We start from the raw sequence: 9,611 nt of genomic DNA, 5'->3' as shown, positions 1-9,611 counted from the left end.
TGAGGTTTTGATGGGGAGGGCAATGAGACTTCCGTCTGTTCCAACTACAGCTTTGTTGAATATTACGGATGACCTGATCCTGGATTACTGCAAGGGATTGTCTGACGCCATTCATTCTGTGTCCCTTCAGGTGCAGGCTGCTGAAGTTCCATCTTCAAAAGACCTATGTCACGATTTGTGTCCAGGTGATTGGATCCTGGTGAAGAAGCACGTCCGGAAGAACTGCCTAGACGTGCGTTGGAAGGGGCCCTACCAAATAATTCTGACAACGAATACTGCCGTGAAGTGTGGAGGGCTGCCAAACTGGATACATGCATCCCATACTCGAAGAGTTCCAGCACCCTTAGAAGAAACAGCTCCTCTCCCAGATGAGAATCCAGAAGTGGATGGCGAACCACTAGAGGGGATCAGTCAAGCTGTAGGGGTGTCAGAAGAAGTTGGGAGTACTACAGATCCAGAAGAAGAAAGACAGGACGGCAGTGAAACTGAAGTTGCCACTGAAGGAGAAAGCTGCTGTGAATACAGCTCAGACACAGATCAAGTCCAGAGTGATCAAGAACCGAGTGTGAGGACAAGAAATAGGAGAACAAGGCGTGGAGAAGCTAGTTGGCCTGAAAGAAAACAGAGGCCGAGCTTAAAGCCAACTCCGGAGAGAACTCTTGTTCCTATATCTGGAGACTCGGATTTGGACGAAGGTGCACAAAGACAGGAACAGGAAGGTCTGAGAAGATCGAGGAGAGTGCGAGTACCCTGCAGAAGATACGCTACTCCTGAGTGGACCTACCTAGCAGCAGATGTCCAGAGTACAGAGATCCGGGAGGGTGAGGTAAGTGACTTTGACCAGTACTGACCCCATCATAACAGTGGAAATAGCGTTGCTGATACCAGGAGTGGAGGTCGAAGGGTTGTTGACACTCACTATTCCCTATCCTCCTTATCTGAGCGGGATAAGATACATGGTTTTAAACAGAATAGAATTTCCGATTTGTTGTCCAAGGAGCCCAAGACTTGAGGAGATCCTTCTTCGTTTGGAAATATTAGAGTGTGTGATTAGAGTCGCTGGTACACGTATAATTCCAGATTGCTAAAGACTTTGTAAAGACTTTGTAAGTAAACAGATTGAGAGATAACTTAGCGCCAAGTGGAAGAAGAAGAAATTTAGGAATTTCATTTTAGTGGACGGAGAAGGGCTAGGGTTGTCTGTTGCTATAGAACTCAAAGACTGATTTTGCAAAAGGGATTATCAGCTTCCAGGTGTGGTTCGAAAAGACTGAAGAAACAAAGAAAAGAGACTTTATGTTGTGAAGAAAAGCAGAACTACACTGTCTTGAGATCATGGAGGCTGGCAACCCGAACCGCAGGACAAAATGCATAGTAGGCACACTTTTAGTGGGAGTAATTTTTCTTATAGTTTTAGTAGTTACTATATCGTATGTAGTGGGACATGAAAATGAAGAGAAAGCAGCAAAAGAAGCAAAAATTGTATCGATACAGAAACCTACTACTGCTGGTACAAAGGGGGACAATGCAGAGAAAGATAAAACTCTACTAGCAGCTGAGACTCGTAGGTTACATGTGGATGAATCACAGGGAAACTTTAAATCAAATGTATATGCTAAATTGCTTTATGAATACATTGATGCTATGGAGGCAAAGAATTTTTATGTCTGTATGAAATTGCCAGCCTCTGTAGACGAAGGTATTATATATCATCATCTTCCATTGACTTATGGAATCACATGTAGTTTGTTGCTGAGCATATTTTATGAACGTGATGGTTTTGAGTATTATTTTTCAAACTTTGATGCTGTGTTACCAGAAGTGCCAAACTACAAGCACTTGAACAAGTGGGATTATTATAAGAGTGAAGACAGATTACAGAAATGTTTCCTTCCTTGGAAAACGTTGGATACTTCACATGCCAGAAGAAATAATTTGACTTGTAAAGTGTCAGAAATTGAGAAAAAGTTTATAGGGCAGGTGGATGATCGGTATAGGAGACAAAAGATCTTAAAAGCTTCAGGTCAATGGAAAACAGACTGGACCAAGGAAGAAAGGACACACAAAAGAAAGGGTAGTAATGGTCTAATAGCTTTAGATCGAGAGAAAAAGGGGAAACTGTGTATACATAGGGGTGAAACCTATTACGAGAATGTGTTTGTGGGAGAAGTAAGTTGTGAACATGCTTTCCAACTAGAATATTATTCAAAAGATTTCTTGAAGGAAATGCAGGTAATCCCAAATGTATATTTTGTTTGTGGAAGGAATGCATATGTGAAACTACCGGATAATTGGTATGGATCATGTTATTTGGCAATTGTCTTTCCCAAAGTATACCATGCTAAGGATTTGGAAATCATAGAGGGAGGAACTCAAGCTAGAGGAAGAAGGGATGTAAGCTATGAGGAGGTAGTTGGAGACGTATTTGGCGCTGCATTTCCTCTTTTAGGGGTAATACTGAATGACGTCAAGATTAGAAGGTTGGCAACAGTTGTAGATAGGTTGTCCGCCAGTACTGCTAGATCATTAATGCTGGTAGAGGGAGAGATGCAATCGATAAGGGCAATGGTTCTTCAGAACCGACTTGCTTTAGACGTTCTGTTAGCCAAAGAGGGAGGAGTCTGTAAGGCTTTGAAGGTTCAGGAATGTTGTACTTACATTCCAGACAATTCAAAACCTCTAGAGAAGTACATACAGAACATTACTGAAATTCATCATGAGATTGAGGATTTGGCACAGGTAAATGTGTGGGAAAAAGTAGGCCAAGGAATGGGTAAAGTTGGAGGTTGGTTTGCCAACCTAGGAAAGGGTTTCATTTGGTACATATTTAAACCTATCATCCTAATAGTGGTTTGTGTAATCACTTTGTGGGGATTGGTGAGACTGTACAAATGGTATAGATCAAATAGATTGCAGAGATCCATGAGAGAGCAGGAGAGGAGATTAGCCACGATGCAGGATAATCAGTACAGGAGTCTGAGGGCTCTAGAGATGATGAAACGAGGGAGTACTGCAACAAGTTCTGTTTGATGCTGTTCAAACCTTAGGGATGTGTTGTGATAGTGATGACTACTAAAAGTCATCAAAGGGGGGATTGAGAGAGCGCAAATTGAGGAAAAATGTAGAAGTGCACCATATTTACAAGCACGTTATATCAGCTTAGTATAGATCACATAAGAGTGTCAAAATTATAGAGTAAGAATACATGAGTGTTTAACTAGAATAAGAATACATATATCAGTGTGAAAAACTAATGTAGAAGAGTGTAGAGATGTTGGAATGATGTTGAAATTCCATGTTATGTGGCTGTTGTAGGGAAAATGTGATGCTGCTAAACGTAGAAATGTGTAGGCCACATGGCAGTTCACAGAAAACGAAAGATGCTGTTACACTTTCACGATGTGGATTTTAATGTTGTTATAATTCAAAGTATTATTGATCATGGAACTGAAGTATATGTTTTATAGAAGTGTTTCATATAACCATTTTGTGTAATAAGTTAGAATACTGTTTAGACAAATAAGCTAAAGGTTCTCAGAGTGCATAGGCCCGTTTCATGTAATTCTAAATAGGCCTGAATAGATAAAGTCATTTCTTTAGATCTGCATGTGCTAGAGAAAGGAAGGTCATTTTAAGCATAAATTGCGGAGCTTGCTCGAAGGGTTTACGACTTAGAAGATACGGTAGAGGCCGGAATTTGAGGCCCACAGTACAAGTGTCTGTTTGCAGGTGCGAGGAGGTTCTAATCAAGCGAGTGATGAATAGACTTTTGTCTCGAGAGCCAGGCACAGGTTTGGAGGAGGCTTCAGGAATTTCCTGGGGGGTACCGTCCTGCAGGAGAAGAGCCTGAGAAGCAAGGTCAACGCTAACGAAGGGTCCAGAGGAGTAGCAGCATGGAAAATGCCAGAACCAACATCACGTGAGGGGCGTCTCTAAGGGGCGTTTCTATTGTAAATGTGATTTTTGTATTAGGGACAGTACCCCTGGGGGGAGTTAGAGCAGATGATCTGAGGAACCTAAGAGAGCGGATGGGTAGGCAGATAGGTTAACTGCGACACATCGATTCACAACGAAGACTAAGAGAAGTGTGTGATCTTCTTAGGAAGTCACCACGGCTGACACCTTTTTAGGTAAAGATTCTGCTAAGTAGGGATGTCACTTAGTCTAGTGTAGGGACAGTCTAATCTGGATTTTCTTCCTTTCTGTAAATGACTCACAAGTTACAGCTCGTGGCTATTCTAGCAATTCTTATGACTTTTGAATTGGTTTTGATAATATTCTTTTGCTGACTAAGAGCATTTAGAGAATTTTTGTTTGTATTGATACCCGTATATCTTTTGAACCTTATTTTGAGATGTTTGTATCTCCAGTTAACTTTGGCTTTACAATAAACTTTTAAAACTTATTCGTGGTAAGTGGTTCTTTAGAGTGGGGTAAGTTCTTCACTGATTGACCTAGTAGTGGATTGCCTTTTACTCTATGACAGGTACCAACGGTTTAGTCGACCTGAGTTGGGATCTAGATCTATAACAATAGACTAGAAATCCCGCGTTAACATAACTGCATCCTTGCCGCATTACGCATTACAGTAGATAGGCAATGTGACATCCGCGGTGGCAGTCGCATCCTAATGCGGTCGGTGTGTAGACCGCCTCGTAGGCAGCCGGTCCCACTACCACAACAGTGGCGGACGGACTGAAGCCCGTCCGTCATCGCAAGGACCCCCTATGTTACATATTTGTTTTTCATCACAAGGAGATCTGAATTACATTCACGAAATGGTGAGACAAAGCTGGAATTCGAACCTGTTTATCCAGGGTACATGGTCTGCAGCTGTAGTCACTGTACCACGTTGTCCCCCACAAAAGCAGGGTTCAGAATGGGCTGGAGCGTCCAAAAGAACCACAATCTGATCCAGAGCCAGGTCTGTGGATTGAGCCTGGCTCAAGCTTCAAGTGATTTGCCCTCTTCTGCATGATAGTATTGACGTTTTTACAGAATATGCTGAACTTATTGTCACAATTAGCAAAATGTAAACTAAACTGCAGTTGCTTCTCTTAATTGCATTATTGACTTATAGGGGGCTGGCAGAGCTGTCTCTGCAGAGATGTGACCCAAATAACGATCTCAGACCCACTCACTTCATAGGATATTCTCTGATTATGTTATTCATCCTACGAATTCAGTAAAGTGCAATGTCTATGTGCAACGGCCATTAGTTGCGTAGTGAGGAAGAGTCATTCAGCAAGTTCTGCTCCAATATGCATTATTGTTTTTTAGAGGGTAAAACTGAATTTCACAAAGAGTTAAACATTTGTACTTCTCTCTCTGTGTTAGCAGTGCTTAATTTGAGCTGGCAGTTTCCCGTGCTTGGCACTGGCTCTTAATTGTCAACACCCGCACTTATGACAGTCTGCCACTTTGCCAAATTTAGAGACAAGGACAGCAGTTATTTATTAATTGAATATAGATTAAAAATAAATAATATCTGGCGCCCACACCATTCTTATATCTTGGAACAGACTAAATTGTGGCACTTGTAGGTGTATGATGGTTAGTAGTTGTGTTGGTTCTGTCATTGGTAGCTCTGGTAGGAGCAATTGGTGGTGCAATGTGCAGCGGCCTCCTGACTAGGGACCTGGCACTTAACTATTTACAAATGTAGCACTATGTGTTAGACATGACTGTTGCAGGTACATTCTACTAATAGTTTTAGAGAAACATACAAAACCTTAAGTTTTGCATTGGCATAGCTTTTCCTTTCTAAGATGCTTATCAAGTTGCCATCTTGGAAAAGTAAACCTAATAAACCGTAGTAAAGGAAACACACATTAGCAAAGCAAATACCCCTATATCCAAAGCCATACCTTTTGGCTTTGCCAATGCTTGTTTGAATGGTTTCACCCTTTCGAGCAGGACCATCTTGCAGGGACATCGGAACTGGACGTGGCAGCGGCTGCGTACGGTGCGCCGACGCCGATCCCTGTGTGGCTTTACAAACAGCATTGCAACTGTATATATATATCGAATGCACTTTTTACGCAAATGACCACACAAGGGTAATGTGCGTAGCAGAATTCTTTTTTGGGAGAATTACTCTTAGTACTAATTGTAGGAAAAAAACGGTTATATTGCCAGCCCCTTCATTTAATTTGCCTTTGAGTATAACTAGCTTTTATTAATCAGCTCTTGATGGAGTCCTTATAGAGCGAGCGATCAACAGACACTTAGTCTCGAAATGCCATTGGACTTCCATTATTGTTATGCCCCATTATTGATCATTTTTCATTGTTAATCAGGAATAATCCTCTAGAATAGTTTTTTATCATTTCACAAATTTTATGAGCACAGAGTTACACAACTTGGAATCTAAACCGGCACCAAGCAAGTAAATTGCCTTATTTAATGTAGAAAGAGTGGCGTAACCAATTAGTACTATCATGAATGATTTAATAAAAGGGGAAATGTCTTCCAGGGTACTAGCTGCTCTGTAAAAGGCGTGACATTAACCGTATTTGATCAAATCCGAATCTGCCCAGTCACAATTTATTGGGTACAATAAATAACAGTCAATTATCACTTTTTTGGGGGGATAATTTGCTTACCGCACCAAAATCCGCATGGTCCGCCAAATACCAGCCATTCTCCCCCAATAAATATTGGCAAGTTTAGAAAGTCGATATTTATTACAAATCCCATAATTGCAATAAATGCAGGAACAGGAGACACCTCACAAATCGCAATTGACCGGGCTGCTTGTAATGAGGGCCTAGAGGTGTGTAAAGTCCTCTATATCCGAGATTGGGCGGACAGGACATCTGGCATTTTTTGGAGAATGTCTCGCATCCACCAAAACCTAAAAAAAATCCCTAAGTAAAGTTATTAATTGTTATTAATTAAAAGTCCCTCCTAATATTCAAGCGTCAGTCACAGAGAATAAATTCATCAAGCAACAGACGTCAAACCCCGAAGAAACCCTAAATATAAATGTACAAAAATATCACACTGGAGAGTAAAAATGTCCTCTCAAATGGCCAGAAAGTGTGCATTATGGGTGCCGCTTTATTGCTGACCGTGTACGGCGAACAAACAACTACTTCTGGAAATATGGATTCTGTGCAGATTTATCAAACACGTAAAGAAGCTTGGTTTGTGTTGATCCTTTTAAAATCCTTTTATACATCACAATCCACAATTAGAAAAAAAGCAATATATGCCATATGTACTAATTTACTGCTTTATATTTTGAAATATTTGTAAAGTTCTTTTACTTGTATTTCAGATTGTCCTTAGATAACTTTGACATACTGCAGCCATATATACACACATTCTCTATCCGGAGGAGATAGCCACTGGGTTGTAAAACTCACTCAAATGTAAACGTAATCGCCAATCTCCAATCTCCATGGTAACAAAGAATAATCAGCAATTTGTCGAGACAGTCTCTGGCCTTTGACCTTTGTGGATGAACGGGCAGCAAATGCTGCAAGGTAAAAACAAAATCGAAAGGCCAGTTTATTGATCAGTTCCCTTGAAAACTCAAACAAGGTTATTCTGGGGGTGCAGGCTGAGCTGCGCCCCTAGTTCCAGCACCCCTGCTTGAGCCTGTTTTTCGCACTCCCAGAGCACTATGGTATTCCAGAGGGGCTGCGGATGCTACGTAACCCCTCGGTCTTCAGAGCGAGGGCGTTCCTGCGCGTGCATCGGGACAGTTCCCCATGCAAATGAGGGAATCAGTTTGTCTATGTCCTCGTTTATTGGCACGGGCACAGAGGCAAAAGCGCGGTAGAAGGTGCGCTGACAGTGTGTAACTAAACAGGTGGTGCATTGTTTGTGCGCAGCCGCGGCGCGTGCAGGTAAGAGCGGTGGGCCTGGCTGGGGGCGTATTTAATTTTCTCTCGTCATCCTCCGTCTAGATGGGTGAAGGGCTGAGTGGCCTCGCCTGGATTTGAACTCTTGACCTACAGATCTCACCTGTATGTCAGCAGCAAGTACAACTCCCTGACCCTGACTCATCCTGTTGATATGACCTTCTTGAAGACAAGGTATCGGCTTGACACCTGCACAGACGGCCCCACCCTCCCTGCACGGGGAGGGACAGGCTTGATTGTCCCTGCAGTGGATTTCACTGCCCCGCATTCAGTGGCAGGCCCGGGTGGGATGCATTCTAGGTCTGGGGCTTAACCTCCACTGTGCTCAAAGGACATGTTTCTGTTTTAGGAACAAGCCCAGTGTTGCCTGTACTCTTAATCCCTCATAGGACTGTATATGATGTGCAGAACCGTGGGAGACCATCAGGGGAGTCAGGAAGTTACAGGAATACTAACACATTGATATAACTATAATATGCAGCCTGTATAGGCAAGAAGAGCCTATTATGTTATCAGCATCACTGAAGCTTGGTACAGCCCCAGCAGTGATAGCCCCACATGCTCGCTTACAGCCCCGTATGCACAAGTGCACCCTAGGCTGCTCTCTGCAGCCCCATATGCACAAGTGCAGCCTAGGCTGCTCGCTTACAGCCCCATATGCACAAGTGCACCCTAGGCTGCTCTCTGCAGCCCCATATGCACAAGTGCAGCCTAGGATGCTCGCTGCAGCCCCGTATGCACAAGTGCACCCTAGGATGCTCGCTGCAGCCCCATATGCACAAGTGCACCCTAGGCTGCTCTCTGCAGCCCCATATGCACAAGTGCAGCCTAGGATGCTCGCTGCAGCCCCATATACACAAGTGCATCCTAGGATGCTCGCTGCAGCCCCATATGCACAAGTGCAGCCTAGGATGCTCGCTGCAGCCCCATATGCATAAGTACGCCCTAGGCTGCTCGCTGCAGCCCCATATGCACAAGTACGCCCTAGGCTGCTCGCTGCAGCCTCATATGCACAAGTGCACCCAAGGATGCTCGCTGCAGCCCCATATGCATAAGTACGCCCTAGGCTGCTCGCTGCAGCCCCATATGCACAAGTACGCCCTAGGCTGCTCGCTGCAGCCCCATATGCACAAGTGCACCCTAGGATGCTCGCTGCAGCCTCATATGCACAAGTGCACCCAAGGATGCTCGCAGCAGCCCCGTATGCACAAGTGCACTCTAGGCCACTCGCTGCAGCCCCATATGCACAAGTGCACTCTAGCCTGCTCTCTGCAGCCCCATATGCACAAGTGCACTCTAGGCTGCTCTCTGCAGCCCCATTTGCACAAGTGCACACTAGGATGCTCGCTGCAGCCCCATATGCACAAGTGCACCCTAGGATGCTCCCTGCAGCCCCATATGCACAAGTGCACCCTAGGATGCTCGCTACAGTCTCATATGCACAAGCGCACCCTTGGATGCTCGCTGCAGCCCCATATGCACTAGTGCACCCTAGGATGCTCCCTGCAGCCCCATATGCACAAGTGCACACTAGGATGCTCGCTGCTGCCCCATGTGAACAAGTGAACCCTTGGAAGCTCGCTGCAGCCCCATATGCACTAGTGCACCTTTGGATGCTCGCTGCAGTCCCATATGCACTAGTGCACCCTTGGATGCTCGCTGCAGCCCCATATGCACTAGTGCACCCTTGGATGCTTGCTGCAGCCCCATATGCACTAGTGCACCCTTGGATGCTCGCTG

The sequence above is a fragment of the Lissotriton helveticus genome, chromosome 10 (genome assembly GCF_964261635.1).
Source record: "Lissotriton helveticus chromosome 10, aLisHel1.1, whole genome shotgun sequence".
NCBI classification, from domain to species: Eukaryota; Metazoa; Chordata; class Amphibia; order Caudata; family Salamandridae; genus Lissotriton; species Lissotriton helveticus.
Note: the sequence above shows the minus strand (reverse complement) of the source record.